The sequence below is a fragment of the Balaenoptera borealis genome (genome assembly GCF_965194805.1).
Source record: "Balaenoptera borealis genome assembly, chromosome: 18".
Taxonomy (NCBI): Eukaryota; Metazoa; Chordata; class Mammalia; order Artiodactyla; family Balaenopteridae; genus Balaenoptera; species Balaenoptera borealis.
In genome coordinates this window covers 35,340,348-35,360,320 of record NC_138877.1, presented here as the reverse complement: position 1 = coordinate 35,360,320, position 19,973 = coordinate 35,340,348, and the positions used below count along the sequence as shown (strand labels likewise).

At 32.1% G+C, this 19,973-nt stretch overlaps 2 long non-coding RNA genes across 2 annotated transcripts in view; both read right to left on the bottom strand.

Annotated features, from left to right (window-relative positions):
• LOC309615736 overlaps positions 1-18,218 on the bottom strand; it is a 93,623-nt gene extending 75,405 nt beyond the window's left edge. Inside the window, exon 1 of the long non-coding RNA XR_014237033.1 lies at positions 14,642-18,218. This is a non-coding gene — a long non-coding RNA (uncharacterized lncRNA). The remainder of the gene's footprint in view (positions 1-14,641) is intronic.
• LOC309615752 overlaps positions 1-19,973 on the bottom strand; it is a 268,399-nt gene that overhangs the window by 147,927 nt on the left and 100,499 nt on the right. The gene's annotated exons all lie outside the window — the stretch shown is intronic.

Here is a 19,973-nt window from a genome sequence, read left to right as displayed (position 1 = left end):
GGGACATTTTACTGAAAAACATTTCTTTTTGCCATATGATACAGCTCCAGCCAATCAATTGGGTAGAAATATCCTTTCTAAATTAAAAGGTCTAATATGTTTTCCCTCCAATGAAGAATTTATTGCCCAACCTGAACCTGATCTTTCCAATCTGTTTTTGACATAGAAAAGGAAGAATTCCAACAAAAGTTCCCTAATTTAATTGGGGTGTCCCAAAATCTATGGGCTAATTCTAATTATGACATTGGGAGAATAAAAAGTACAGAACCTATAAAAATTCAGATAGGATAACTAAACCTCTTCCTAAATTACCTCAGTAGCCATTAAAGGTTGAGGCCATACAAGGCTTCACACCCAGGGGCTAATTACTCCCTCCACCAGCCCCTGTAACACACAGATCTTGCCAGTCTGGAAACCTAATGGTTGAGGATGGCTATTAACAAGACAGTTTTTCCGCATTTCTTGGTTGTTCCAAACACAAGCATCTTTTCTCACAATTTCCACGAGACTCAAAATGGTTCACTGTTGCAGATCCCTGTTCAGCCTTTTTCTACATTCCTGTATACCTCAACAGCCAATATCTATTTGCCTTTGCTTGGAACGATTAACAATGTACTTTGACAGTCATGCCATAAGGGTTCATTGAAGCCCCTTCTTATTTCTCCCAGGTGCTCCACGAAGATTTAAACACTCTCTAGTTCCTTGGGAAATCTACCCTTTTAAAATATGTGCTATGGTTACCAAAGAGGCATCCATAAAAGATTCTATTTATTCGCTGCAACAGTTAGCTGAAAATGAACATAAAGTCTCTAGGAAAAATTACAATGATCTCTAGACACTGTTCACTATGTAGGTCATAATCTAAGTGCTGATGGAATCCAGCTATCTCCAAAAAGAATTAAGCTAATCCAAGAACTTCTTAAGCCCACAACTAAGTGACAGCTTCATGGATTCGTAGGTGTGGCTGGTTATTGGACAGTATATGTTCCAATATTTTCTCTAAATAGCTTCCCCGCTCCATGAACTTAGAATTTCACTCTATGAAATTTCAGTCTCTGAGCCCCTTCCTTGAGGAAATAAACATGAGCAGACCTTTACAGGACTAAAACAAACCCTGCAAGAACCATCAGCCTTAGGACTACCTAATTATTCAAAACTTTTTACCTTATTTGTGCATGAAAAAGATAGCCAAGCCCTGGGAATGCTTATGTAAAAACATGGTAATAAACATTGACCTATTGCCTGTTATAGCATACAGCTTGATACATTTGCTCATGACTATTCTATTTGCCTTAGGGCTATAACTACAGCTGTAAAGTTACTAGAAACTTCAGCAGATATAACACTAGGAAATTATACTTTTTCACAAACTCTGCATACTGTCCAAAGCCTCTTTAATTCTGAATCGCCTCAACATGTCTCTGCAAGCTGACTAACCTCCTATGAGACACTTCTGCTTTCACAAGATAATTTGCATTTTTAAAGCTGCAATATCCTTAAACCTGCTTCATTACTACCCCTGCCTGACCAAGGTGACCCCCATGGCTGTAAGGTAATAAAGTCCCATTTTGTGTCACTGTGTCCTAATTTACAAGACACCATTTAACTAATCTTCATCTTATTTTAGTTGTTGATGGGTCATATTGTAAAGACAAAAAAGGAAATTTCCAAGTTGGCTGTGCTGTTACTACCCAATATGAACTACTTGAGAGGGACAATCTCCCACAAGTTAAATCAGCTCAACAAGCAGAGTTCCATGTCCTTACAAGAGCATGCCAGTTAACAAAAGGACAAATTATTAATACTTATACAGAGAGGCTGTACGCCTTTGGTTCATCCATAATTTTGAGATGTTATAGAAACCAAGGGGGTTTTCTTACATTCATTGGGACCCCAATAAAAAATGAGCAAATAGACCACCCTCTTACTGCTATTCTCTTACATTCTGAAATTGCTGTCATCAAAATTGAGGAGCACTCTAAAAAGATTAAATCTAAGTATCAGGGAAATGCCCTTGCTGACTTTCTTGCAAAGGCAACAGTAAGGATATCTATAAAGGCTGTGGTCCATGAAGAAGAAGTCTATTCTGCTTCTGCAAAAATGACCCCTTGTTCCAAGACTTTTGCCATCCTCATGTATTTGCAACATGGCAACAGTCTGCTCCTGAATCAGAGAAATTAAGATGGGTAAACAACAGTTGTGAATTCAATGAACAGTCAAGGCTATGGTAAACCCAATTAGCTGTTTTGTTTTTCCCAAATCCCTGGCAAACGTCTTTTATCAGTTTTATATTTCTTCACAAACCATAGTGCACTTAAGATGGCTCAAGCTATGAATAAACATTGGTAGGGAGACATCTATGAAATTGCAAAAAGAGTTTACCGCCAATGTCTGATTTGTCTGGTCCATGATGATCCTAGAAAAACTTTTTGTTCTCAGAGGCCTCAAACCTCTTCTCTCTGGACCTTGCCAGCACCTGCAGCTACACTTAATTCAAATACCACCTAGTATGGGTTAACAATTTATTCTTCTTATTGTATACATGTTTTCTAGATAGGTTGAAGCCTTCCCCTGCCACAAAGCTGATGCCCTCATGGTGGCAAAGAAATCATTGGAAAATGTGTTTTCCACCTTCCACAATCACCAGTGATCAAGGCACTCATTTCACTGGGCAAATCACATAAGCCTTAACAAAAACTTTCCAAACTTCTTGGAATTATCACTGTCCCTATCACCCTCAATCATCAGGCAAGGTTAAAAGAACTAATGGGATCCTTAAACTTAAAATCTCTAAACTTGATGAAACTATTTCACATTGTTTGTCCAAGGTATTGCCTCTGGTCTTGCTGACTGTGCACAGTACCGTCTTTGGGAAACATAAATTCACTCCCATATGAGATAGTCACCTGTAGACCAATGTCTATTGATAATCAACTTTCTGCTGATCCCTTGTTATCTCACACTAGTATGGCTAACTACTGTAATTCTTTAATGTCGTATGCCAAAGACTATCATCAACAGGTTAAAGAAACTTTCCTGAATCCCACTTCAAAGGATCCTTTTGGCCACAGTCTGGAGCCTGGTGACTGGGTATTCCGGAAATGTCATCAGAGGAAGACAGCCCAAGAACCGCATTGGGATGGACCTTACAAAATGCTCCCAACCACTGACACTGCTGCAAAACTAGAAGGCATTGAGCCTTGTGTACACATCTCACAGCTAAAGAACTCTCCAACTGACATCTAGTCCTGTAAAGATGCTGGAAACCTTCAAATAAAATTGAGGAGGAAAAGAAGTAGCTGACATTAATGTAGACTGCTTCCACCAAACACACGTGATTGAGACCTCACACTTTAAACAAACGTGAAACCACTTTTTCTTTTCTTTCTTTCCTTTACTTTGGCATTGACCTGGGAAGATAATGCCAACATCCATCTCTCCCAGGCCATTTTGAATGAGGGTAAATTTTCAGACTTGCTGGATTTATCATCAAAGATTCTGATCTATCCATAATGCTAGTGACTACCTGATACTCCCTTTGACCAATTTCTCTTCTATTCCCACTTTCATCACAAACTCAGTCAACCTCCTCTAGCAGTCTCTTACCAAATTCAACTTTTACAATCAGAACATCCAGTGCCTTTTTTTTTTTTTTAACCTTTCTTCGATTACAGCTGTACTTGCCCAATTAGACACAAATACCTGTGTGAATCTTAGTATATTTGCACACCTAAGATCTCACCAACAGCACCAATCTTTGCATGGTATTCTTTATTTCAGGCTAGGAGATTTACTCCCCAAATGCAATAAAAACATAAGCGACTCCTGGCTTGAATGGGAAAATGTAACAATCCCTGCAAATGAATCCACTAACAGTATCATCTTAACAGGAATGGTTTGTACCTCAACAAGGTTTACCCCTTGTCTGTGGTGGTTAACATTCTCCTTGAGCCTATGAATGCCTAGATGACTGGCACATAACCAGGCAATGCCCCTTAGGTTACCTAACTGTGTCTCTATTCACAGATGAATTGAGACAACTCATTGGTCAACTCCTTTGAATTTACATTGAGTTAGAAAGGACCTACAAGAACACATTCATAGTTCAGTATTCATTTCTCTTGTCAGGACCCTACTTCCCTGGTTAGAAGTAAATGTAAATGAAGCTATGATCAGGAACCTCTCCTTAACTTTTGAAAATATTGCAGAATCTGCTACTAAAGCAATAGCTGCCCAATAAAATCCTTAGACTCTCTGGCCAAAGTTGTTCTTGATAATAGTATAGCCCTGGATTATCTTTTAGCTGAGTGAGGAAGTGTCTGTGTTGTGGCCAACATCACCTGCTGCATGTGGATTAACACTTTTGGGGAAGTTGAAACTGTTACATAACATCACTGAGCAAGCCACTTGGCTTAAAAAAGTGGCTCCTTCAAAAGGGTCTTTCTTTAAGTTATTTTATTTTGATTGGTTTGGGTCTTAAGAACCATGGCTCTGAAGTGCACTCCAAACATTGGGAATTATCCTGTTTATGATAGTCATAGTAGTCTCCCCGGTGCACTGTACTCTCTCAAAAGGTTTAAATGCATGTTTGCAGCCTCTACTCATCAAGCAAATAATCTCTCTAGACTGACATGCCAGAAAAAGAGTGAATAAAATGACCAACTAAAAAATCGTGACCCTGAAGTCATGACCTGTGAAACCACAGAAATTCAGAAAAAAATAAAATCATGAGCTGTGATTATTACACAGAAGATCAGTAAAAGCTGTGAGAACTACAGAGTGGTAGCTGAGACTAGTAGTAATGCCTTAAATTTAGATCACATCTTGGGTAGGCTGAGAGTCTAATCAAAAGGGGGAAACTGTTGAAAAAGAGACAACAACCCCAAAATGAAGTCACTTGTCCTAAGCTCTGCATCAGTAAACCAAGAATACCTAACCTAATTGCATTTTCTGCCTCTCCCAGAAATGTAACCTCTACCCAAACAACCTGGAATGACCTAGTCAGCACTAGTGAGATAATCCACCCAATAGACTCCTTCTGTCCCCCAGAGAAGGTGACCTTGCCTGAAACAATCCACTTTTTCCTAGAAACTTCCCTTTCCCACCCCTTTATGCCTGTAAAAGTTTTTCATTTTGTATAGCTCTTCTGAGCTCCTTTCTACTTGCTAGATAGGATGTTGCCCAATTCATGAATCATTGAATAAAGCCAGTTACTTCTTTAAATTTACTCAGTTGAATTTTGTTTTTTAACAATATGTAGGAACTTGGAGGTCATTGTTGGCTGTGTCACATAGTGTCACCAGAAAGCAGCAATGAAACAGGGCCACACAGATTAAGTGGCCCTGCATTTTACCATTTTTAATATTAATTTAACTACCTTTATTAAGCCACTACACTCTTTGTAATTAATCTTAGCTCATGAATTCCTAAATATATATATAATGATAACTTCCTCATTATGAAAGTTACAGGTGCCTGGCCTAAAGATTATTTATCAGTGTAGTTAGTTCTCAAACTTCTGAAGCCTTGATTAAGAACACAAACACTCCCAAATATTTGTAAAAGTAGTTTCGTATCACAAATTCAATGTAACATACTCTGAGTGTTCTGAGCTCAACTGTTTACGAAAAATTGCCTTCTTCTGATGAAGTAATCTGCATCTAGATTTTGTCACCATGGTAAAAACAGCTTCCTGCAAATTTGTCTTACAAGGAAGTTGGTACTTCGGAAATGATGTTCACTTCTCTTTAGAGAAAAATACATCTTTGAAAAATGATTTCTTTTCTTTTAAAAAGAACCTGATGCTCAAAATTTCTTAAAATGTTTACTTTTTAAAAATTTTATTTTTTCAATTTTTGGTATGAAAAGATACTTTAGTGTCGTAAGTGATCTATAATAAGATGAACAAAATATACTGTGATCTAAGTCAGTAATAAGTTAGTTTTATATTGAAATATTTATTTTATATGTTTAAAAGTAAAATATTTCTTAAAAATGAGAACTGTTAATCTGAATAAAAATATAAAGTATAAACATTAAAAAACATAAATTTTCCTTAAAACAAATATTTACTTTATTAGCAAGTTTTAGCTTTTGTTTTTTGGTTTTTTTTGTAGCTTGAAATCATCTGCCAACTTAAGCACCCCAAGAGCTTTTAATTTGACCAAAAAGATGTAGCCACCTAGGGTCAGAATCTGTCCTCATAAGAAAAACCTTGCCTGCTGTTCCCCTGCTTCTTCCATTTCAATGAGCACTCTGAGTCATTCTGAGAGTTGAAATTGAGTGAACAATTGATCTACAACTAATGTTTAAACCTTACATTTCAGGCATTTTGCAGCTAAAATAAGGCAGTGTTGTTTAGTAAAGAATTTGGCTTTGAAATCAGGCAGACATAATATTGGCTCTGCCTCTCACTGACTTTGAGATTTGAGGATTTAATTAACTTTGGGGTTTTGTTTTCTCAGAATAGACATTCGGTGAAAGGTAGTTATCATTATCCCTGATCCAGTAAATGTATAGACCAATTGGAAGACTGGCATGTGATTGTTTGTATATGTGAAAAAGAAACACATGTAAAATGTAAAGCACAGTGAATAGTAAGACAAAATAATACAAAGTAGCAAAGTCATGAAACTTTAGACAACCATAAAGTTATTAAATTAGGATGTGACATTTTAGAGAGAATCATAGAGATTATAAAAGTCTTCTGGGTTAACTGACAGTTGAACTGAATCTTCAGCAAACTGAATATTGATTAACCGTATCCTGAGTACTGACTATGTGGCATGCACTGGGACATGCAGTTCAAAATTAAGCCAGATATAATTCTTGCCTTCTATGGGAGTTAGGACAAGTAAACCAACAACTACACTGTAATGAAATAAATCATACATGTAAGATATGCTAAGTGAATAGAGAGGAGGGTTGGTTAATATTGTGCCTATGCATGTGTGGGTTTGTGGCAGTGTTTGGGGAAGACAACACATACGTGTTAAAACAGCAAGAGTTAAGGACTAATGAATGATGAGGTAACAGAAGAAGAGATGTTTGAAAGATGATTTAAAATTTACCCTTAGTCTGCTACAAATTTCTTTCATAACACTTTTTTTATTTGCAATTTTAAGTGTACAATTGTATATTTAATGTCTATGTTTCCCACTAAAATGTAAGCTCCAAATTAGCTCACAACTATTTCACCCACTATCATTTATACTAGCTGAAAATCACTGAGAAGTTTTAAGCCCATCCTTAACTCACCAAATACCATACCAAACTACCATTAATTTCAATATTGAACAAGCATTGGGGAGGCTAGGAAAAGTTTCCCACTCATGTAGGATTGCCTGTAGTTAAATCCTCTGCTGTAGGAATCCTTTAGTGAGCCAACAGAGAGGCACTAATATTTTTATATCCTGGTCTCATTCTGAGTTCTTTAATCTGCATTTTCCCCAAATTTTATTATCACAAATCCTTCTACTCTGATCCTTTAAAGTAGCTTACTAGCTGATGATATCGTTAACCACTTTCCATATATTAAAGTAGAATTTATCCTCATGTTGCCTCTCTTTTAATGGGGAGAATTTATCTTTTCAACAGGCTTTCAGGAACACTTCTGAGTCTGGCTCAGTAACTCCAGAGCAATCCAATTCTGATTTGTGTTAGCATATTATGCACTCATTTGCTATAAAGTTTTCCCCTGCTTGGTCATCTTCCACAAAGAACACTCCATGTTGTTGTGTGCTGCAGATGTAATGGAAATATAGCAGAAGTAAGCCAATGGAATTTTGAATTATTTGTTTATGGAACTTTTTTATGTTTTCAGAACATGGGAAACCGTATTTGGAATCACCTATAACTATAGGTAATTGCTGATTGTGTGATAATGTAATGTTGCTGATTGTGCCAGTGGCATGGTGGAATAATTTGTATTCATTTCATGATAGGAAGCTAGCCTTACAAAGCCATTTAGTATACCTTGAGGATCAAGTCAGGACAACTTGGAATTTTTTATTATACAGATATTAAAGACGTTACAAATCTAGTTATATGTTTTTTTCCTACTCCCTCAAAATCTGTTAGCCCCATCAAAGAATCCTGTCAAGCAAAATGTTTTCTTTACCATTCCAGCCTCTACTGGTGATCAAGGAGCCTTACCCTCTTTGTTTTGGGGAATAAAGTATTGATTCTGGACCTAAGCCGCCACAGAACCACATCCTCCTTGAAATCAGGAAGCCCATTTCGATAGCAGCGTCATCCACAGTATAATCACTGTAGCATTTATCAAATATATGGATGCTCTCCTCACAAATTCATTTATTATTGTCCTTTCATTGGAGAAGGTTAGATAATTATAGAAGGTATATCCACTCCAAAATTTCTAGCTACATTATAATTTGGATTCCAGATTCTGATTCACTACTCTTCAAGTATAAGTTGCTTAGAGCATTTTTAGTTGTTCCTTGGTCTCATGGTTTTATGATTTTATAGATAAACCCTGAAATTAGAAGTTGGTCACAATAAATGAATATGTGAGAATATCTTTGTTTTATTGTATTCACATTATTGACTCTGAATCTGTAAAAATAATTATATTGACAACTTTTTTCTGAACTAATAAATAGTAATATAATTCACCAGTATCTCAGACTAAGAACATCAGTATCCTATATTTTTATCTTACATTCCATTTCCTCTGAAAGTCCTACTGATTCTACTTCCAAAATTTATCCTAAATCCAATCATCTCTCTGCCATTTTTGCTTTCTGAAAATGGTATGCTCTGAGCAACTGTAGGAGTTATAATTTGAAACTGTAAATCAGCTGGTAGGCTTTTACTACTCACTGCACTAAAATGACTTCCTGTAGCTATAGAATAAAATACAAATATTTACCATAACCTACAAGGTCTTATATCAGGCCCCTGCCTATCTCTTGAACCTCATTTAGAGTGTTTTCTCACTATTGCAGTGCACTTCAGCAACACACGTTATAAAATTATTGTTCAAAATTTCAAGATTTTCCCCTTTATAATTCCTGTTAGAAAGAATATTCATACACACATATTTCCTCATCCCCTTGCTCTTTAACATCACTCAAGTCTCCATTTAAGACTTTTCTTCAGAAAAGTCTTCCCTTATTACCCATCTAAAATATCACAGTAGTTCTTGCCTTCTATGATCTCATCTATTATTTTATTTTACTTTTTTGGTAATATTTGTAGCATAATAGTATATTTACTTACATACTAGGTATAATTTACAGTATTCCTCCATTAGAACGTAATTCCATGAGAGCAGGTTCCTTCGGGTCAACCAACTGCTATATATTCAGTAGCTGCATCAGAGATGGTTACATAGCAGGAGTTCAGGAAATATTTGTTGAATAAGTGAAAGAATGAATAAACATGTAATTAATTTATTATTATATAATAATATAATAATAAAATTATTATAAAAAGAATTACATAATTATAGTATTATATTAATAATATTATTATATCATATAATTACTAAGATAATATTATAGAATACAGTATATTGAAATATATCATATATATTATATAAGAGATATACGATATATATGTGTATTATAAAAGGTATACATGGTATATATGACATATAAAATATGTATATTATACACTATACATTGTATATGTAATATAAGGTATAATGATTATTATATAATACAATATATTGTATTATATAATATATACACATATGTTATATATTAAATATAATACAATATAATATATAATATATAACATATTTTATACATATTATATGCATTATATATATAATATATATATTTTTGAGGTAAATAGAAATAGAAAATACTGAATTCTGGATTAACTACTTTCCATTCAGCAGTTTAAGGGTACTATTTTGTATAACAGAGTATGTAATATATAATATAATAAAATTATAATCATAATTATATTATTTCATTACTTTGATAAATTAAATGTTAAAAATTAATCATGTATATAACATATTATGATATAATCATAAGTTATACTATTACATAAACAACAATGTAATTATATAATATAAATGTATATATGATTTTAATACTATATTATATGTTGTATTAATAATATACAATATACTATATCATGATAGTATATATTATGTTATTTATATTATATTATGCAATATAATATTATATAGCATTTTTAATATATTATATAATATTTACTATATAATATGTTATATTTGCAATATATGATTTATATTATCATAATGTATAATAAATGAAAAATATAATATAGTATATTATATACAATATAAATAATACAAATAATAAATATTTTATATTATATTATGTGATACATTTTTATATGATATTATATATCAACTGTATTAACAATATAATGTAAAATATAAAATTAATATTAATTATATGTTAAAATTATATAAAATAATTATATGTATAGTACTATGTATATATAATATACCTATATAATATCATATATTTTATATATAGTGTTTTATATATACCTATAAACATATAATTAAATTATATATAATATATTATCATTATATAATTATATTATATATAATATAAAATATATATGTTATATATGAGATATACTATATATCATTTATATACAGTTAATATATATACTATATATAGAGTTTATATATAATATATATACAGTAAATATAGTTTTGTATATATACATTATACGTAATATATACTATATGTTATACTATATATGCATAGGTATATACTATATATGAATATACATATACTATATACCCATGTTTAAAATATAGTATATTATACTATATATATACTATATATAGACAACACTATAATATATACAAAATATAAATAATACTGTATTATATATTATAATTATTATACCTTGTATTATATATAATATATATTATTGTATATATAATATATAATAAAATTATGATATATAATATATATTACATGCAATATTTATTGCATATATTACAATAATATTATAATATAATATTAATATAATAATATATATTATTAATACTATATTTTATATAGAGTATATATATAATTTATACAATGTATAATGCATATTTAACATGTTTTTTTCAATAATTATATTGTATAAATAATATATATTTTATATTACATATTATATGATAATAAAATATGTAATATATGTTTTATATCATATGATACATAATATGATATATAATATATATCTTATATAAAAATCATAAGACATACTATTTATAATATAGAGCATATTATATAATATAATATACTGTACTATAGTTATATTATTTAATATTATTATATCACATATATTGTAGTATAATATATATTTTATACTTTAATATATACATTATATATTATATATACTATAGTTATATTTAATTATATATTATAATTACATTATATCTATATATAATATAATCACGTTATATACATACATAAATAATATATACTATATCTTATTTAATGTAATATAGCTTGCATTATATTACATTATTATAAGATATATAACATATAATATATGGTAATATATGATATATGATTATATATAATATATTATATATCTTGGGGACACATAGTTATTCAGGACAGGAGCCTGTAGTGTCCCCCTTTGCCTGGCAAAGCAATAAAGCTACTCTTTTCTACTTCACCCCCCACAAAAAATATATATATTTTATATATCTTGTAAATATTTTAATGATATATATAATGTATATAATATATCATAACTATATAAATATTGTGATAATATACTATATTATATACATTATATATAAGATACATGATATATCATGTGCCTATTATATATATCATATATATTATATTATTAGCATAATATATATTTAATATATTAATTATATTAATATTGACTAATATTATATGTTAAAATATTAATATATAATATGTATAATTATATATTATATATTCTATTGTAATATTCTATTGTTATATTATATCATATTATATCATATTTTACATCATAATATTGCCATATTATAAACATATATTTGTATTATATATAACATACTATATATTACATTATGTATAATATAATATACTATATATTATAATATTATGATAATGTAATATATATATTTATAAATATATTATATAATATATTGTACATAATTTTGTATTATAATAATATAATATAATTATATATACTATATATAATTATATTATGCAATAATATATCTATTTAAACAATTATATAAAATAACTATATAACATAACATCATTAATAATATAATTAATAGTAATTGTATTATTATTTTATTATAATAATATATGTATTAATTACTTTATCATTAAATTATTAAATTATTTATTATGGTTAATATTAAATATGAAAAGTTTTTGAACTCAGGCAGTGAGAATTTGACTGGAAACAGGGAAGATAAAATATTGCACAGAAATAATTCATGACTCTGTAAATTATAAAATATGAGGACAGAAAGAGAGCAGTGGCAGATATCTCATATTTCTGTTCTGTATTCTCAAGTGGATAATGTTGGATTTATCCTGTGAATGAGATTGTCAGTTGTGAACAGATTACCAATTGTTATGTGTTAGATGAAATGGAAGCTTTCATACTGAAGAAAAATGTTACTTGGGAAAGGATGTGATTAGTTTCAATAATTTAGGTAAACTACATTAAGCTAACTCTGAAAGTTAATCATTAAGAAAGCAGAAAATATTTAATGTGTCCTTTTTATGTAGACAATTCAAAATACACCATGTGTTCTGTGAAAACAGAGTAATTCTCCTATATGTGAATGAGTCCTTTTCCAAAAGTAGGTTCATTTAGTTCCATGTTGTTCATAAGTCCAACAAAGTTAACCTAGGTACCCAAGTAACACAATCAGCTATGTAGTACTGTACTATAATAAGTTTATAATACTTTTCACACAAATAATACCTAATAGACACACAAACACAAAAATAAAGAATACATTTTTAATCTTATAGTACAGTACCTTGAAAAATACAGTATATATTACAGCAGCTGGCATACAGGGTCTGGCATCAAGTGAACAGTCAAGAAGAGTTACTGACTGGAGAAGGGAGAGGAGATGGGAGGTGGTAGAGCTGAAGGATCATCAGCAATAGGAGACGGAGGGCAAGCTGCAATTTCACTCATGCCTGACATTGATAGAACTCGTATTCTCATCTTTGAAAGTTTGCAACTTGAAGTTTTGTATGTATGGGACTTACTCTGAAGCATCAAAAGAATGAAATTATCACTAGGCGAATAGATAACATGATACAGTAGATTTCAGAGGAGCAAAATTCTCCAGTAAGGATTTATCACTGTTCAGAAATAAGAAATAATTTGGGGGAATATGAGAAATTTAGCCCCTTGATAGTGTTCTCTGCTGTGTGAGGTAGAAATAATTTACTACAATTCTTCATGAAGTAGATAAAATATCTTCTAATAGCATTTGTTTCTCTATTCTTTCATTCCATGGTCATCAGGCAACATTATGATCAATTTTTAATTTTCTTGCTACCCTAGAAAAAGATGTGATCACTAGAGTAATTATATATATTGGAAATCTGATTTATTTTTGAATCTCTTGTGAGTTTAATTAGCATAAACCCAATTTTGGCTTGAGAGCTAGAAAAATCCAAATAGTTGAAAAATCTGATTTCTGGGCTTTAAATCAAAGATGAATATTTTATCTTGGATGTTACAAGGCTCTTTACTGAATCATGAATCTAGCTATTTGAGCTACCCATACCCAACTGTTAATTGTGTTTCCTATTTCAACAAATTCTCTAACTTCCCACATATTTCAACTATGTAGTAATTGAGGATAATAATTTATCTTACAATAATGAATGGTTTGTAGAACAATATTGGAAATTAGGATGATGGAGATTTGATAATAATTTAGAAAGGAAAAGTCATAAAATCCAAGCACTTCTTATATACAAGCAGATCTAATTTGGTAATACTAATGATAAATTATAGTCCTTCTTATATTGCCCTTTTTCTTTAGTTTTTCTCTGGAAAATAAGTGAAAAGGTAAGTTGTTAAATATAATGTTAGTATATGCCTAAATTTTAATTAAGAGCATTTTGTTCACAAACTTTCCTTAGGAACAGTGCTTTAGGAATACTGCCAATAATACCATAATTGTAGGAGATTTTAACAACCCACTTACATCAATGGACAGATCATTGAGACAGAAAATCAATAAGGCAACAGTGATCTTAAATGACACATTAGACCTGTTGGACTTAATAAATATCCACAGGACATTACATACAAAAACAGCAGAATAGACATTATTTTCAAGTGCACATGGAACATTCTCCAGGACAGAGCACATACTAGACCACAAAAGAAGCCTCAACAAATTCAGGAGGTTAGAAATTACATCAAGCATTTTTTTTTTTTTTTTTACCAGAAAGGTGTGAAACTAGAAATTAACTTCAAAAAGAAAAATGGGAAAAGGAAAAACACATGGAGACTAAACAGGGTAATAAAAAATAACAGATCAATGAAGAAAAGAAGAAGGGAATTAGAAAATACTTCAAGACAAATGAAAATGGAAAAAACTTTCTTATATATATATGAACACAGTTAAAGCAGTTCTATGAGGAAAGCTGATAGCAATATAGGTCTCACTCAAGAAACAACTCAAATAAACAACCTAAACTACCACCTAAAAGAACTAGAAAAAGAACAAATAAAGTCCAACGTCACCAGAAAGAAGGAAATAAGAAAGATCAGAGAGGAAATAAATAAAATAGAGATGAAAAAAATAGAAAAGTTCAGAGAAACCAAGGGCTTATTTCTTGAAACAATAAAGAAAATCAATAAACCTTTAGCCAGGTTCACCAAGATAGAAAGAGAGGTCTCAAATAAACAAGAAAAGAAATGATAGAGAAGAAATAACAAGTGGTACCACAGAGATACCAACCAAAAATCATAAGACAGTACTATGAACAAACACTATGAACAAATTATAAGAGAATACTATGAACAATGTATTAATATATTATACTATGAACTGTGACAACAAATTGGACAACCTAGAAGAAATGGACAAATTTCTGGAAACATACTGATTTAAGAAGAAATAGACAATTTGAACAAACTAATTACTAGAAGTGAAATTCAATTTGTAATTTAAAAAAACAAAAAAAACTTCAAGCAAACAAAAGTCCAAGGCTGGACAGCTTCACAGGAGCTGCCAAACATATAAAGAAGAGCTAATACCTATCCTTCTCAAAATATTCCAAAAATTGAAGAGGAGGGAACACTCCCAAATTCATTCTATGAGGTCACCATTACCCTGTTACCAAATCCAGGAAAGGACACTGAAAAAAACGAAAATTACAGGCCAATCTTTGATGAATTTAGATGCAAAAATCCTCAACAATTTTAGGATTAGCAGATTAACAAACTGAATCCAACAATATCCTTTTGATAAAGATCATACACCATGATCAGGTTGGATCTATTCCAGAGTCACAAGGATGGTTCAACATTCACAAATCAATCATTATAATATACCACATTAACAAAACAAAGGATAAAAATCACATGATCATCTCATAGATGTAGAAAACCATTTGACAAAATTCAACATCTATTTATGATAAGAATTATCATCAAGGTGGTTATAGAGGGAATATATCTTAACATAATAAAGGTCATTTACAACAAATCCACAGCCAACATCATACTCAATGGTAAAACAATGAAAACCTTCCTGCTGAACTCATGAAAAAGACAAGGATGCCCACTCTCGCCACTTCTATTTAACATCGTATTGGAAGTCCTAGCCACAGCAATCAGACAAGAAAAATAAATAAAATGTAACCAAATTGGAAGGAAAGGGGTAAAAGTGTCATGATATGCAGATGACATGATACTTTATATAGAGAACCTTAAAGTCTCCACCCAAAAACCATTAGAAATAATAAATGAATTCAGCAAGGTTTCAGGATACATGATTCATATACAGAAATCTCTTGTGTTTTTATTTACTAATAATGAAATATCACAAAGAGAAAATTAAAAAGAAACCAATCCTGTTTAAAATTACATCAAAAAGAATACAATACTAGGAATAAACTTTACTAAGGAGGTGAAAAACCTACATCCTAAAAATTATAAAACATTAATGAAGGAAATTAAAGAAGATCCAAAGAAATGGAAAGATACTCCATGCTTTGGATTGGAAGGATTCATGTCTTTTTAAATGGCCACATTATGCAAAGCAATCTACATATTTAATGCAGTCCCTATCAAAATACCCGTGACACTTTTCACAAAACTAGAACAAATAATCCTAAAATTCAGATGGAATGACAATAGATTCCAAATTGCCAAAGCAATCTTGAGAAAATAGAACAAAGCTAGAGGTATAACCCTCTAAGACTTCAGATTATGCTACAAAGCTACAGTAATCAAAACAGCATGGTCTGGCACAAAAACTGATACTTAGATCAATGGAATGGAATAAAGAGCCCAGAAATAAACCCATGCACCTATGGTCAATTTATCTATGACAAAGAAGGCAAGAATATACAATGGAGACAAGAAAGTCTCTTCAACAAGTGGTGCTCAGAAAGCTGCACAACCACATGTAACACAATGAGATTAGAACATTCCCTCACATTATATACAAAAATAAACTCAAAATGGTTTAAAGACCTAACTATAAGACATAACACCAAAAAACTCCCAGAAGACAACATAGGCAGAACATGCTTTGACATAAATCATAGCAATATTTTTTTGGATCAATCTCTTAAGACAAAAGAAATAAAAACAAAAATAAACAAATGGAAACTAATGAAACTTAAAAGCACAGGAAAGGAAACCATTGACAAAATGAAAAGATGACCTATGGAATGGGAGAAAATATTTTCAAATGATGTGACTGACAAGAGGTCAATACCTAAAATATACAAATAGCTCATACAAATCAATATAAAAAAACCCCAATCTAATCAAAAAATGGGCAGAAGAAGTGAATAAACAGTTTTCCAAGGAAGACATACAGATGGCTAATAGGCACATGAAAAGATACTCAACATCACTAGTTATTAGAGAAATGCAAATCAAGACAACATGAGATATCACCTCACACCTTTCAGAATGGCTATCATCAAAACGTCTACAAATAACTAATTTTGGAAAGGAAGTGGAGAAAAAGGAAGACTTGTACACCATGGGTGGGAATGTAAATTGGTGCAGCCACTATGAAAAACAGTATGGAGTTTCCTCAAAAAAACAAAAATCTACCTGTTATGATCCAGCAATTGCACTCTTGGATATATATCCAGGAAAAATGAAAACAGTAACTCAAAAAAATACATGCTCCCCAGTGTTCATAGCAGCACTATCTAAATACAGTAGCCAAGATATGGAAGCAACCCAAGTACCTCTCAACAAAGGATTGGCATAAGAAGATGTGATTATATATATATAACTATATACATATAAAGGAATATTACTCAGCCAGAAGAAAAGAATGAAATTTTGCCATTTTCAGCAACATGGATGGACCTAGAGAATATTAGGCTAAGTGAAATGTCAGACAGAGGAAGACAAATACTGTATGATGTCACTTATATATGGAATCTAAAAAAATAGTACAAATGAGTGTATATGTAAACATAAACAGACTCACAGGTATATAAAACAAACTTGTTAACAAAGGGTAAAGCGAAGGAAGTGAGGCAAATTAGGGGTATAGCATTAAAAAATATGAACTACTACATAAAATATAGATAAGCAACAAGGATATAATGCATAGTACAGGGAGTTAAAAATATTATCTTGTAATAACCTATGGTGTAATATAGTCTGCAAAAATACTGAATCACTATGTTGAGCACCTGAACTAATATAACATATATCAACTATACTTCAATAAAAAGAATGTATAAAAAACAATACAATAGATATTATTTTTAAATGGTAGATTTAAAAGAGAGATTTAGCATTTGAAACATTATTATTGAAAAAGACATTTTAAACAGGCATGCTGCTATAGTGATAATTTATGTAAAAAATCAAGTGCAACAATGGCATATATCTGTGTGTATATACATATATATATATATACACACACACATATATATGTGTATATATGCCAAATCATATAAAAATAAAAATAAGTAAAGTAACAATACGTGTGTATGTGTGTGTGTGTGTGTATATATATATATATATATATATATATATATATATATATATATATATATATATAGTGATATTCAGCATATGGTTTCTATTGGTGTCATTTCTGGTCTCTTTTGATTTATTTTCTCCTGATTTGGGGTCACATTTTCATCGTTTGCTTGCCTGGTAATTTTTGGATGCAATGCCAGACACATTGAATTTTACCTTGTTGATCGCTAGATATTTTTACATATCTAAAAATATTCTTGTTGTTTTCAATCCAATTGGGTTAGTTGCATGTAGGTTCAACCTTACATAGAGCTAGAGCAAGTCTATAGTTTTGGACAAATTTTGTTTCACCAATTAAACAACAGCTTTCTGAGTATTCTACTCAATGCCCCATGATTTACAACATTTTTCCACCTTAGCTAGTGGAACACAAATTATTAATTGCTCTGTGGAAAAATTTTTCTTTGAACCTGTTTCAGGTGGTTCTTTTCCTGACCTCAGGTATTTTACTCTAACCCATGTGTTGATCAGTACTAAATTGCATTCAGATCTCTGAAGCTCTCTTTCTGTACAACTTACTTCTCACCTGTACTATTCCCTAAAAACTCTAGTTGTCTTGGTCTCCACAGACTCTCAGTTTCTTCATCTCAACTCAGGGTGACAGGCAGGTCTGCCTGGTTTCCACTATTACCATTGCCAGGAGTCTCTTCAGGCATTTAGTGGGGACACTTTTACAGCTCACTTTATTTCCCCTTTCTCACATTCACTGTTTTGCACTGCCTCATTTCAAATGTCTGAAACTATTGACATACACATTTTTTTTTTCCAGTTCTGTGTTGTTTCCTTGTAACTCTGTCTTGAGGTGAAGAGGAAGTCCTCTAAATAAGGAGTTTTTACATCATCCAGAAAACTGTTTCACAAACAAATACTTCCATCTACTTTCAATACTTGTATTTGCATTTCTGTTTAGGGTTGCATTGGTGTCAAGTAGAATTGACCAGGAGCAGCTCTGAGCACCCTGCACCAGATCAAACACAAGTAGGATTTCCTTCCCCTCCCCTCCCCCTTCCCTTCTCCTTCCCTCCCCCTCTTTCTCTCCCTCTCCTTCTCCCTCCATACATCTACTCCCTGAATGCCTGCTGCATGGCCAACACAAGCTGGGAAGCGCTTTGGGATGTGTCCTGGCTCTACAGTCTCAGCTTGGTTCACTGTAGATTGATGAACCCAGGATGCCAGAAGCACTTTACCAAGGGCGTCTGCTTCTATGGTACTCCCTGAACCTGGTGCCTTGGATCCAGCATGAAGAGGGAATTTCGGACATGCCACTATACTGGGAGGACTATGAGCAGTGGTGGGCTGACGCTGCACGTCCTACACTTGCAAATCCAACAGGATTGGTGGTTGGGACTGGAGTCAGGAAGAATCGTGGCCCAGCAAGGACCCTCTGCTACCCTTTCTCACATTACTTCCCCACCCTCACTGACCTGTGTGAGAAGATTTGGAGCAACTCCTTCAAGGCGAGCCCTGAGCATGGGAACAGTGGAAGTGTCTCCAGAAGTGGTTTGAACTTGCTCAGGGAAACCCCAAAAGGCCTTGGTCTGTCACTTTGCTGTTCCTGCCTCATTCCTGGAATTCTCCTACCCTCTCATGGTCTTCTCTCTGTTCCTGTCATTTCTTTCCTGAGAGCCTCTTCTTCTTCCACTCAGTCCTGCACTCTCACTAGCTATGGGCCAGCCTGAGCCATGGCAGCGTTCTTCCACAGACCCTTCCTTAAAAGGTATAGGCCGGGAGTTTGGTGGGACATTAAGGTTACAGGAGCTGATACCAGAGCCTTG